The following is a 13,477-nucleotide window of genomic DNA, read 5'->3' on the forward strand; positions in this document are numbered from 1 at the left end:
AGGCTTATCTGGCTGATATATCTGATTTTCTGATATTCACTGATTAGTATTCCACTTCATTCATCAGCATACTGCCATTCAGTATGGTACTGGGAAAAAGTCAATGGTATAAATTATTTTATTTAATTTAATTGACTGGTACTAATATGAACGAATTGGCTTCCCAACTTAGTTCTAAGTGTATGGATTAATTTAAATACAGGGTTGAAAAGAGATTCCGTTTGCCCAAGATAAATGATATGAGAATGAAAGAAATAATAGGCTAATTATTTGTAAAATAGGCTTTCCGTCTTTCCAATTTTTTTGTTGGATTTGATTCACTATTGTCATGTGTTTTGGGATACAATGAAAAATATTGTTTCTTCAGCACTATACAGGCAAAACCTAACATTCATAGAGCGCATAAGGAAGTAGGAAAGATGTGGGGTTGCTGGTGTTGGACAGGGGTAGGCACAATAAGTAGTCTCACAACACCGGATTAAAGTCTAACAGGTTTATTTGGTAGCATGAGATTTCCGAGCACTGCCCCTTCATCAGGTGAGTGCAGGATTTGTTTCGCAAACAGGGCATATATTGACACAAACTCAACTACAAGATAATGGTTGGAATGCAAGTCTTAACAGGTAATAAAGTCTTTACAGGTGTAGGCAATGTGCGTGGAGAGAGGATTAAGCACAGATTAAAGAGGTTGAATTGTCTCCAGCAGGAGAGTTAGTGAGATTTTGCAAGCCCAGGAAAGTCGTGGGGGTTAGAGATAATATGACATGAACCCAAGATCCTGATTGAGGCCGTCCTCATGTGTGCGGAACTTGGCTATCAGGAAAGGAGAGAGTGCAGAAATATAAGGTTACAGTCATAACTCGGATGCAGAGAAAGATCAACTTAATATAAGATAGGTCTATTCAAAAGTCTGATGGCAGCAGGGCAGAAGCTGTTCTTGAATTGGTTGGTACATGACCCTCAGACTTTTAGTATCTTTTTCCCAATGGAAGAAGGTGGAAGACAGTATGCCCAGGGTGCATGGGGTCCTTGATTATGCTGACTGCTTTTCTGAGGCAGTGGGAAATGTAGACAGATTCAATGGATGGGAGGATGGTTTGTGTGATGGGCTGGGCTACAGTCATGACCCATTGAAATATCTTGTGGTCTTGGTCAGAGCAGGTGCCACACCAAGCTGTGATACATTATGGTGGACTGGAGGGGTAAAGCTGTTTTTGAGTGCACTGTGTGAAAAAGGAAACTTTTAAAATGGAATGCAAACATCATTTTTTTTTCTTCTTTTCATGTAATTCCCTCCCTAATGGCATTGTTGGTCAACCCACAGCACGTGAACAGCAATGATTCAGGAAGGCAGCTCACCATCACCTTCTCAAGGGCAATTAAGAATGGGCAATAAAAAATGCTTGCCAGCCAGTGAAGCCCATATCCCACAAATACATAATAAAAAAAGAAATTTCCCCCTCAGTGGACGTTTCGAGGTTAGGAGCATTTTCCGCTGTATGGCGTGTATTATGGGGCATGTTGAGATTAGGCATTATTTACGATGTCATTATAGGAGTTTTTAAAAAAAGGGGCAGTATGGACAATTCAACCAAAGGATCTGTTTCCATGCTGTAATCCTTATGGTGCTATGAGTCTATGATGGTTTCAGATAATACAACACACAGATGAATCAGAAAGTCAATAACCCATCTGTGTTATTTAAATATAAATTTAAAAGGCAATTCAACTGATTAACTACACATCTCACTGCATTAATACAGTCAAAAGGCAATAATGTGTCTTTGGGGCGAGGTTTACAGCTAGTGGGGAATCCATTTTTTTAAGGGTGAGTTTGAAAACTGAGGCTGGGACCAGACATTTCAACTTTGCAGTTCCAATTCCTATTCTACTGAATGGACAGAGGGACCTTTTGGACACTTTTCCATGAATCAACTTCTCCTCTGATTCAGGGAGCTCTTTTAATGGAATATTTTCCTGTCCATTACCCCGGAAGTGTGGGGTGAAAAGTATCTGAGACAGATGAGACTTTGTGGTCTCAACTGGAGGCACAATCTCCAGTGAGAAGGAGAGAGGGAATAAGCGGAGGAGGAGGAGGGGGTAGGGTGAGAGGAGGAAGTGGGGAACAGAAGGAGGGTTGAGATGCTGTTATTTCTCAGGAAAAGAGCAGCAGATTCCAATGGTCAGGAAGAAACTGTGGGACAACATGGTAGCACAGTGGTTGGCACTGCAGCCTCACAGCACCAGGGACCCAGATTCGATTCCTGGCTTGGGTCACCGTCTGTGCGGAGTCTGCACGTTCCCCCCATGTCTATGTGGGTTTCCTCCGGGCGCCCCAGTTTCCTCCCATAGTCCAAAAAAAGTGCTGGTTAGGTGCATTAACCATGCTAAATTCTCCCTCAGTGTGCCTGAACAGGTGCCAGAGTGTGGTGATGAGGGAAGTTTCACAGTAACTCATTGCAGTGTTAATGTAAGCCTACTTTTGACACTAATAAATAAATGAACCCTCAGTGGAGAGTTGATGAGCTTATGCCACCCCAAGGGTGTACAGGCAGTGGTAGCAGCAACTGAGAGAAATTCAGGCTTTCGAAGGTGACTATGACATCCAACTGCCTTGATGACCACCCAATGCTTGTTGTATTGAAGTAACATTGGTGTGGAACTTCTTCACAACAGGCTCATTCTGGACAGGGACAATACAGCCTGCTGCGCACTATCTACTCTGCCTAATCCTGTTCAAATTTTATAAGTTTCTATGAGATCCCCCTTACTCTTCTGAACTCCAGCGAATATAATCCTAACTAACTTAGTTTTTTCTCATATGATAGATCTGCCATCCCAGGAATCTGCCTTCACTATACTCCCTCTACAGCATGGACATCCTTCCTCAATTAAGGACACCTAAAATGCACTAAATACTCCAGGTATGGCCTCACCAATACCTTATACAATTGCAGCAAAACATCCCTATCCTGATAGTCAAATCCTCCTGCTGTGAAGGCCAACATATTATTTGCCTTCTTTACTGCCTGCTGCAACTGATGCACAAGATGTCAAAAGTTTCATTGAGCATCCATCTCTCTCAGTTTACATCTGTTCAAGTAATAATCTGTCTTCCTATTCCAAAGTGGAAAACTTCACATTTATCTACATTATACTTCATCTGCCATGCATATTCCCACTCACTCAGCGTATCCAAATTACGCTAAAGCATCTCTGCATTCTCCTCACAGCTCACCCTTCCATCCAACTTTATACCATCTGCAAATGGGTAGATAATACATTCAGTTCCCTCTTCCAAATCATTAATATATAATGTGAACAGTTGGGGTCCCAGCGCAGATCCCTATGGAACCCCACTAGTCACTGACTGCCAATCAGAAAAGTTACATTTATGCCAACTCTTTACTTCCTATCTGCTAACCAGCTGTCTATCTCAGGACATTATCTGCAACCCCATGTGCATTAACTTTACATAGGAGCCTGTTATGTGAGACCTTCTCAAAAGCCTTCTGAAAGTTTAAATGAACCACATCCACTGACTCCTCTTGGTCAACTCTACTAGTTACATCCTCAAAGAATTCCAATGAATTCACGGCAGTGTTAATGCAAGCCGACTTGTGGCATTTATAAACTTTACAAAAACACCAACAACCTTCCTGGTCCCCCCCATGCTGACACTATAGTTAAGAATGCCCACCAATGCCTCTACTTTCTCAGAAGACTAAGGAAATTTGGCGTATCAGCCAAAACTCTCACCAACTTTTACAGGTACACCATAGAAAGCATTCTTTCTGGTCGTATCATAGCTTGGGATGGCTCCCGTTCTGTTCAGGACCACAAGGAACTACAAAATGTCGTGAATGTAGCTCAGTCCATTACACAAACCAGCCTCCCATTCATTGACTCTGAATGCACTTCCTGCTGCCTTGACAAAGCAGCCAGCATAATCAAAGACTCTGCGCACCCCAGACATTCTCTCTTCCATCTTCTTCCTTCAGGAAAAAGATACAAAAGTCTGAGGTCACGTACCAACTGACTCAAGAACAGCATTTTTCCCTGCTGATGTTAGACTTTCGAATGGACTTATCTTGCATTAAATTGACCTTTCTTTGTACCCTTGCTATGACTGTAACACTACGTTCTGCACTCTTTCGTTCCCTTCTCTGTGAACAGTATGTTTTGTTAAAATAGTGTGCAAGAAACAATGCTTTTCACTGTATGTTAATACATGTGACAATAATAAATCAAATCAAATCAAACATCAAATCAAATGGATTCATCAAGCATGATTTCCCTTTTGTAAATCCATGCTGACTTTGTCTGATTATATCACTGCCTTCCAAATGCCGAGTTATGAAATCCTTGATTATACACTCTAGTAACTTCCCCAGTGCTGACATTAGGCTCACTGGTCTATAGTTCCCTGTTTTCTCTCTACCTCTCTTTTTGAATAGTGGATTTACATTAGCTATCCTCCAATCTGGAGAACTACACCAGAGTCCAAAGAACCTTGGAAAATAACCACCAATGAATCTACTATTTTCAGACCAATTCCTTAAGTACTTTGGGATGAAGATTATCAGGACCTGGAGGTTTATCCACCTTCAATTCTATCAATTTCCTCAAAACCATTTCTCTACTAATGCAGATTTCCTTCAGTTCCTCACTAAAACATGTTTCTCTCAACAAATTTCTCTCAACTTGGATCACTGTCTGTGCGCAGTCTGCACCTTCTCCCTGTTTCTGCTGAGTTTCCTCCAGGTGCTCCGGTTTCCTCCCAAGTTGCTGGTTGGTTGCATTGGCTATGTTAAATTCTCCCTCAGTGTATCCAAACAGGTGCTTGATTATGGTGACTAGGGGGTTTTCACAGTAACTTCACTGCAGTGTTAATGCAAGCCTATTTGTGACACTAATAAATAAACGTAAAAACTTGAAATAAAAAGTTGGAATATCACTAACTTCCAGGTATGGATCCTACTGTTAGTCCTCCACAGTAAGAAGTCCCACACACCATGACACCGCAGTCCTCAACAGCCCAGGGTTTTTATTGATTCATTTTCCTTAATATTCATCACCAGAAAAATCAACATCAAAACTCAAACCAGAATCCCGTTCCTTTATCTGGTTTTGAGTTTCTGAAAGATGTAAAGTACTGAATCCATTCTGTATTTGAAGCATTGCCACTGTTTTGATGGCATAAAATTAGTCTGATGAAATGTTCACCTCTGAAACATAAACTTTCCTTTAGATTTCAAAAATATTGATTGGCCAACTGAGAGTTTTCCATCATTTTCTGTTTTTGCCTAAACTTTAGTAACAGGTTACAAAAACAGAAAATACTGAAAAATCTCAGCAGGCCTGACAGCATCTGTATGGAGAATGTTTAGCGTCTGAGAGAATAGAGCCAACGTTTTGAGTTCAGTTCCCCTTCTTGCCCCTCTCCACTCCTCTCCCCCTTTACGGCAACTGCCGTAATCCCTAGGCACCCCCTTAACCATCTGTACCTCTGTTCTACCATTCACAGATTCTCATCACTTCATGGACACTTTTAGCACCTTCTCAGCCTTCTTTATCCTCATTTACATTCCCTTTGTCCCTTTCCAACTCCCCCACCCTCATTGTATAAATCTCTACAGATTCTCTTTGCTCTCAGCTCTGACAAAGAGTCACCCAGTCTTGAAACATTGGCTCTATTCTCTCCCCACAGATGCTGTCAAGACCTGCTGAGATTTTCCAGCACTTTCTGTTTTTGTTTCAGATTCCAGCATCCGCAGTATTTTGTTTTTATTTCAGTGATATAGATTTTGGTTTCAGAGCTCTTTGAAGGACTCCTATATTCTTGTCTCCAACAAGGTTGATTACACTTGCCTGTAGAAATACTTTGTTGATAGGGTTTACTTAACAAGAGTGATTAGGTTAAGGAATGCTTTGATCAACATGGGGTGTTTCCACTGAGGCTTCTTACTTTACAATGAGTAAGGTGAGAAATCCATAAAAGAAGTAGCATCTTGGGGCAGGTTGGTCACAGAGTGAATGGGAGGAATGTGTGCCTCATTCAAAGTCAATGAGTGTAAAATCAGTAGGTGGAATTTCCCACTAAACATGGTCAATCATTGGAATCTTCCCTTCCATTCATAGTCAATGAGCAGAATGTGCCTTAAAGTAGCAAGTTAGTGGAGCCTGAGCCTTAATGCACCCCACCACAATGTTGCCTATCTATCTCCACTAGAATCCATCATTATATTCCCAGGGTGGGGTTATCAGTTGCATATCTGTCTCTGTTGCTGCCATCAATGTTGCTTAATGATGATTATCTATCCAGAAGTCTACTTTCTTCAGATGGAACTGGTCTTTCCAGTTTTATATTCATCCTTCCTCTTTCATTAACCGTTTCTACTTTGTGACCTGACTAATTGTGGCCTGAACTGACCCATTGAGGAAAATCCCATCTCAATGAAAATGGAGACTGAGATTTGATGAGGATCATTAGAATGGACATTTAACACATCATTATCATAGGTACATGCTCACATTTTCTCAACAACCACATCTCAGTGGTCATTACTTATTCCTCTACCATCTGAATGAGAATTTTACTTCTCAGGCTGCAAGGAAATGAACTGAAATATAGTTGCAAAGACAGAAAAATGCTGGAAAATTTCAGCAGATCTGACAGCATCTAAGGATAGACAGTAGTGCCAATGTTTTGAGTCTGGATTACCCAGATGTTGTCAGACCTGCTGAGATTTTCCAGCATCTTCTGTTTCATTTCAGATTTCAGAATTTGCAGTATTTTGCATTTATCTGAAGTGTAGTTACTAGATGATATCTGATATCATTAAAACAATTGTAACTTTTACAGCATATTTCTAATACTTGATACAAATCAACCATGAAGCAAAAATAATACATGAGAAAGGTCCAAGGAATTGAAAGTCCTTACTGCAACATTATTAAGAGACTGATTCATATTTTTACCAGTCATGAAATCTTTACTTCCACAGTCAATAGAAGTTGAATATGCCTTAAAGTCTCCTTCACCCATCCTTCATTTAGTGTTTAGTTCCTGCCAATTTATATATTTCACCCATCTCCCCTATATCTCATTCTAATCCTAAAGTAGGATTATCAGATACAAAATGAAAAGATGAATATGACGTCAATGTTTCTCATTTTTGATTTAAAAAATGCTCACCAGAAGAAGTCATTGTGGTTACATTTATGCATTTTTTCTCTTTGCCTTTTGTAATATATAAATCTTTGAAAAGAAATGTACAGCATAGTTCCTGAAGGCAAATGACATGTGTTGAATTATCCATAACATACATGTTCACTTCTTTTCATATCAGAACTTTCTGCACAGATATTATCTTCACCAGTCAATTCCAGCTTCAAAGAAAAGTTTAAAGTTTATTTATTACTCACAAATAGGCTTACAGTAACACTGCAATGAAGTTACTGTGAAAACGTACCTTGCTTAAAATCTAAAAGCAGTGTCTTTGCTTTTACCCCTACATAAAGTATGAATGTGTAGATTAAAAATTGCCCCTATTGCATTACTTTGATTCTGAAATCCACGTATGATTCCCGTAACATCTCCAGTCTAATTGCGTAAAACCAAATACACAGACCAGAGATTTGACAGACTAAAAATATAATTACACAATTGAATGTACTTCTATTGGTAGATTGGCAGTTTGATGGTGAGCAAGAATAGAAAAATGAGATTAAAAGAGATTAGGGAAATGAGATATACAGAATGGAAGAATGGTGTGCTGGATAGTTGGGTCAAACTCAGGTGAGCAGCATTGGAAAATTCAAGGTAGAATCTTGGCAGCACTTGGTAACCAGTTTGAAATGATTGATGATTCAGTGGTAGCAGTGGATATCTTTGGTGATGAAGTGGATATCAAGCATGAAGCTTTGTTCAGAGTCAAGGATGATACCAGGTTTGTGTGTGATTGAGCTGAGTTTAACAGGCATCCAGGTTGGGGGATGGGTTTGAAACCAAACAGGTGGTTTTGATCTTGCCAATGTTGAGCTGCAAGAGGCTCTGCCTCGTGTATGACACGAAAACACATACGAAATGCAATAAATTAGACAAATATTTGGCTACAAGACAATCAGGATTTACAACGTGCAGTTCATTTAAGCGCTTATCAAATCTATTCAATATTTAGACTAGTTCCTTAGCTTGACTACAGAACAAGTCCAGAGATCTAGCGCAGTGAATTGTATAGTCCAATACTTCCATGCTCTTTTGGTTGGTCTTAACTCATGAAATGTATTAAAGAACTGCAAGTCCTTTGCCTTCTGTCTCTTATTTTGCTTAACATCTACCAATTAGAATGTTTCATTGGGAAGATATATACAATCTATTATTGAAGCTTTTTACCCTGGACATAAATTAGAAACCAGTACATAAGTACTTGAAGAAGGAAGATATGCCTTCCGAATAAAAATCCTATAGAATAACATTTCGTAACTTTAGGACAACATCCATATTAATGAAAACTAGTTTGTTCATATTATTAATCATTATAAACAGCAAAAGCAGATTTGAATCTGGCTTCAGACTGATGATTTTCATATGTATCCTACATATATACATTCAGACCAGTTGTTGTAATTTTAGTCTTTGAATGATTGTTGACGTTTTCACGATCTAATCAATCAGAGAGATCCAGTCCTCTGAATACAGGATCATACCAATCTATTTACAGGATAGAGCCAACATGACTCCTTTAACACAGAGGAAATCTATAGTTTTAAATGCCACTTTCAGAAAAAAAAACTATGATATAAAAAATTCAATTTGCAAGCCTACCAGTGGCTGTTGATTGGGCTTTTCAAACACAGTGGGTCGATGCTAATCCCATTCTCACTCAATAGTCACACACGCACTTTTTCCAGCAAAATAGTCAAGAATAAGAGTCAGGTCAGGTTTGGTCATCCTCTGCTCAGGATCCCTAAGGCACAATGTGATCATTGCAACGCCAGTTGTGGTTACTTAACTCACATCTCAGACCTTCCTCATCTGCTGACCCAGTCACTCTGTGAGGTCTAATATCCAATACCTGGAGATACACTTGCAACCGGACAGATTTAATATTTCATATTGCTGCAAACTCTGCCTAGGTTTATTGACCTGGTGGAATCAATGTTACTGTGGCATGCATCTCATTTCAGTACTTAATGTTTAAAGTTTGTTTATTAGTGTCACGAGTGGGCTTACATTAACAGTGCAATGAAGTTACTGTGAAAATCCCCCAGTCGCCACACTCTGGCACCTGTTCGGGTACACTGAGGGAGAATTTAGAATGATCAATGCACCTAACCAGCACTTCTTTTGGATGTAGGAGGAAACCAGGGCACCCAGAGGACACCCACGCAGATACAGGGAGAATGTGCAGACTCTGCACAGACAGAGACCCAAGCCGGGAATCAAACTTGGATCCCTGGCAATGTAAGGCAGTAGTGCTAACAACAGTGCTACCATGCCATCCCATGTACCGTTCCCATGCTTGATAACAGACAAGAATGAAAAAGAAATTGCTCTTTTCACCTTCTATTTCAGTTTCAGTCTGAAAAAAATGATTTTACTTAATTGGACTAAAATGATATCAATGGCAAATTATTCCTTTTTTTCCTCCATTGGCTCTGGTCTGGTTTCTCCATTATAATTCTAAATATTACTGATCCAATGTGAAATTTCATTCATGCTAAATGACTGTAACATGTAAGAATTAAAAGTATATGCTGTTCAAAAGTTGCAATTCAAAAGTTTGAATTGTGCATTTAAAAGGAACTTCATATGATTCAATCAGTTTAAAGAAGGAATGTTGATGAGTTAACAGTGTGCTATTTAGCAGCACAATGCAGGGCAATAAAGTGATTTGTTGGTCTACAATTGGAGTAAATCATTACAATTGCAATTTTTAAAAAAATCTCATTAAATCACAATCATAGGGAAGTAATATATTTCTAATTGAGGCCAGGCTGCAAACTCTTTCACCAGAGGCACGTTGTTTACATAGTGCCCGCCTCCAGTCTAACAAATATATTTGTCTCAGTTCAAACCAAATCCAGGTCGGGTCCACACTGAAACGATTTGTTTTACAAAACCGCGTTTTGCATTTGTCAAGTGACCTACTTGATTTGTGTCACCTCATACAGTGCGCCTTGAGACTTCAAAACAAAAGTATACACACATGCGTTTCACGACGACGGAAAATTGTAATGAAAACAAACACTCAGTTAGGTTGTCCATTATTCAGTTTGCAACAGTAAGGGGAAGTTCATGGCATGCACGGGTTACAATGCACCAGTTTCACCATGCTGACTATTTTTATTCCTTTCTGTTCTGCCCTGGACAACACACAGTTCAGGCAGGTCCCTCCCAGTTATTAGTCCTCGTCAATTCATTTGTAACCTCCGCCACGCACCTAAAGTGTTGCCTTTTTCCCAAATGGGGACAACGGGGAGGATTTCTTCATTTGCACATAGTTCCAGATGTTGTATCTCCAAGTAGCTTTCAGTGACAAATAGGACAACTTCGCAGCGTCGAAGTCATTCCGTCAGTGAGAATGACTTTAAAAAAAACTCTTTAAAAGTCAGTCTTTGTCGTTCTTTTAAGAAAAACAGATGTTATAATTATTAATGCCGTTTGGATTTTTTTTTGGGGGGGAGGTGGGCTTACTCCGAGCCCCAGCCTCCTGGGAGGTCTGTCAAAGAACTAACTTTGTGTGTTTTTATTAGAAACCGAATGTATTCTTGGCATTGTAATTTTTTTTATATAGCTGCGCCACTTAAAAGTTTATTTAAGTCCGCTATTGCTGTAATAGGAAGGCGCATTTGCATTTCATACGATGGATCCAGTGAAATCAATTCAGTTCCATGGTGTTTTGTGAAACTCGATGTATATCGATCGACGCAGCTTCAAGCCACCACTAAAAGTTTCAGTGTGACAGGGGTTAAATTGCCAGCTCGTTTCTGTTTATGGGGTGATAGCCCACATCATTTTATTTAACTGGGACAACCCCATTCAAAATTCAGTGTGCCCACTGAGCTGCTAACCTGGTACGAGGCTGCAAATTTTCTTCCAGGTGATGTGCCGGGGGTGGGGGGGGAGGTGCTGGGGGAGGGAGGGAGACACATTAATACTCAAAAGGAGGGGGAAACTTGTAGAATTTCGGTGAAAATGATGGTAAATCATGTGAGCAAAAATAAAAAAAAATTTACACACCGGCACTAGGAGTGATCGATAAAGCATTGAGCATCACAGGAGGAGAGTGCTGGGGAGAATGAATTCAGAAACCTTTATTTTAAAACATTAAGTGATATAAATTCCACGTGGTCACAATCTAATGAGGGGGGACATCCGAAAACTCTGCCTAACGACGTCAGTTGTTCCCATTGATGTTCCGTTCCCCCCCCTTTAACAATTTATTCTGTTAGTTGTCCCGATCCATTCACGGAGACTGCTGCATTCTGATCTCATTCTCGCACCCAAAATAAATGATGATTAAACTTGCGCAGGTCAACTTTTTTTTTGAAGAGTTTTCGGGGATTAAATTGGTGAATATTCATATTTCCAGTTCAAACTACTGGGATGAGAAATGTGCCCCGCAATTGATGGACGCTCAGCACCTTGCAATCTTGTTTCCCCCAGGGTTCTGGGGGAAATTCTACTTGCTCTCGGTGCCCCCGCAGGCTTGGCACCCAGTTCTGCAGTCTGAGATCATACCCAAATAGCGCTGAGTGGAGGAGGTGACTCACTGCCGGGGGGGATGGGGATGGGTGGGAGGGAATTACATGGAAATGGGAAGGGGTGCAGTGCTTTCTAAAAAAAAAATCTGCGTGGGAGAGCTCAGAAGCCTGCCACTTTCAAATGAATGATAACTCACTGAACTGCCCAGGTCCAGTCATCACTGAGATCGAAGCTCAATGAGCTCAGCGCTCTCATCCCAAAGCATCCTGTACATCAGCAGCCTTTGGCATCCCGACATCTCGCCAAGCCAACCGGTCGGACACTGCGATGGGGAGGGCGGGGGAGGAGGGGTGGGGGGGGAGACCACCGGGTCTTTGATCCCCTTCAGTTCCTTAATACATACTCAGCGAAGTGGGAGCCCCGAAGCAGTCACTGACAGCGATAGGTATGCGGGGAGGTGGGAGGGGAGCTGGCAGGCTAAGTTGTGGCAGCGTTTACAAACATAATTCATTCACCGAGTCTGCAATGTATAATCCCGTTGGACGAATTGCAAGAGAATTTAAACGACAATAAAGTTTTCTGGACACTGTTACAAAGATTGCTACCTCTTTGGAATTTGTTCATTTATTACAACGTGTCTACTATTGAATATTTCTTGGTAATAATGACTGGCAGTGGTTTGGTTTCTTTTGTTTATATCACATATTTGGAAAGGTGGATGGAATGACATAATTGCAAAACGGACTTGGAGGAGCCTCTGAGTTACTCATATTAAAGTGCTCCATTAACACGGAGGTGGGGGCAAGTTTCCTTAGTTAAACTGGAGAAATACTTCGAAACTCAAGGTGAAAATACCTTGAGCTAGGAGTTCTTAGGAAAGCATTTCATCGAAATAAAATTAAACATCATCTTGTTATTCATCCATTGGAACAAATTGAGTTCCTAGCCGCGCAGAAGATATCACCAGAGGGGACAATTAGTCCTTATCACGACCCCAAGACTTAAAAAGGTTAGACTGGGAATTGTCAAACTCCCCTTAAGACAAGTTGAGAAGTCAGGATGTGAAGTGCCAGTTTTAAAAGTGTGGATGAGTCACAGAGTCCCGATACAGTGCAGAAGAAGGCCATTCTGCCCATCGAGTTAGTACCGACTCTCTGACAGAGAATCTTGATAAGGGCAAATTACTGCGAATGCTGGAAATCTTGAAATCTTAAAAAAAACACAGAAAATGCTGGTGAAACTCGGCAGTACCTGTGGAGAAAGAGAATTGAGGTTTCCAGTCTAATGTGACTCTTCCCTAAGCGGCTGACCGACTGGAAACATTTAACTGTGTGTGTGTGTGTGTGTGTTGCTGCCAGGACTTGCTGAGTTCATTCACAATTGGTAAACAGAATCCGCTTTATCTTGTCCTGAAGTGAAAGGCAGGCTGGACGGATGAATGGGATAGCCCCCAAACCCCCACCCCCCGACAACCCTCCCCGGCAAACACCTGCCAACAGATTTCACCCTAACTTTGATAACCAACCGTTTACTGGTGAAATCGTCGGATGGTAATTTCAATGCAAATCCTTTCGGAGGCAAGGAAGGAAATGAATGGTAGCATCACTAAGAAGGAAACACCTTCGTTCTTAGAGAGACTGGGGCTTGCAGCGAAATGAGTTGCATGGGGATAACGGATTCGTCACCCTCACAGGGGTAAGTGACATGGGCAAAAGGATAGGTGTGGCGTACCGAGTTTCTGTCTTATTCTTAAACTATTGTTAA

The sequence above is a fragment of the Carcharhinus amblyrhynchos genome, chromosome 25 (genome assembly GCF_965287045.1).
Source record: "Carcharhinus amblyrhynchos chromosome 25, sCarAmb.v2.hapA, whole genome shotgun sequence".
Lineage (NCBI taxonomy): Eukaryota > Metazoa > Chordata > Chondrichthyes > Carcharhiniformes > Carcharhinidae > Carcharhinus > Carcharhinus amblyrhynchos.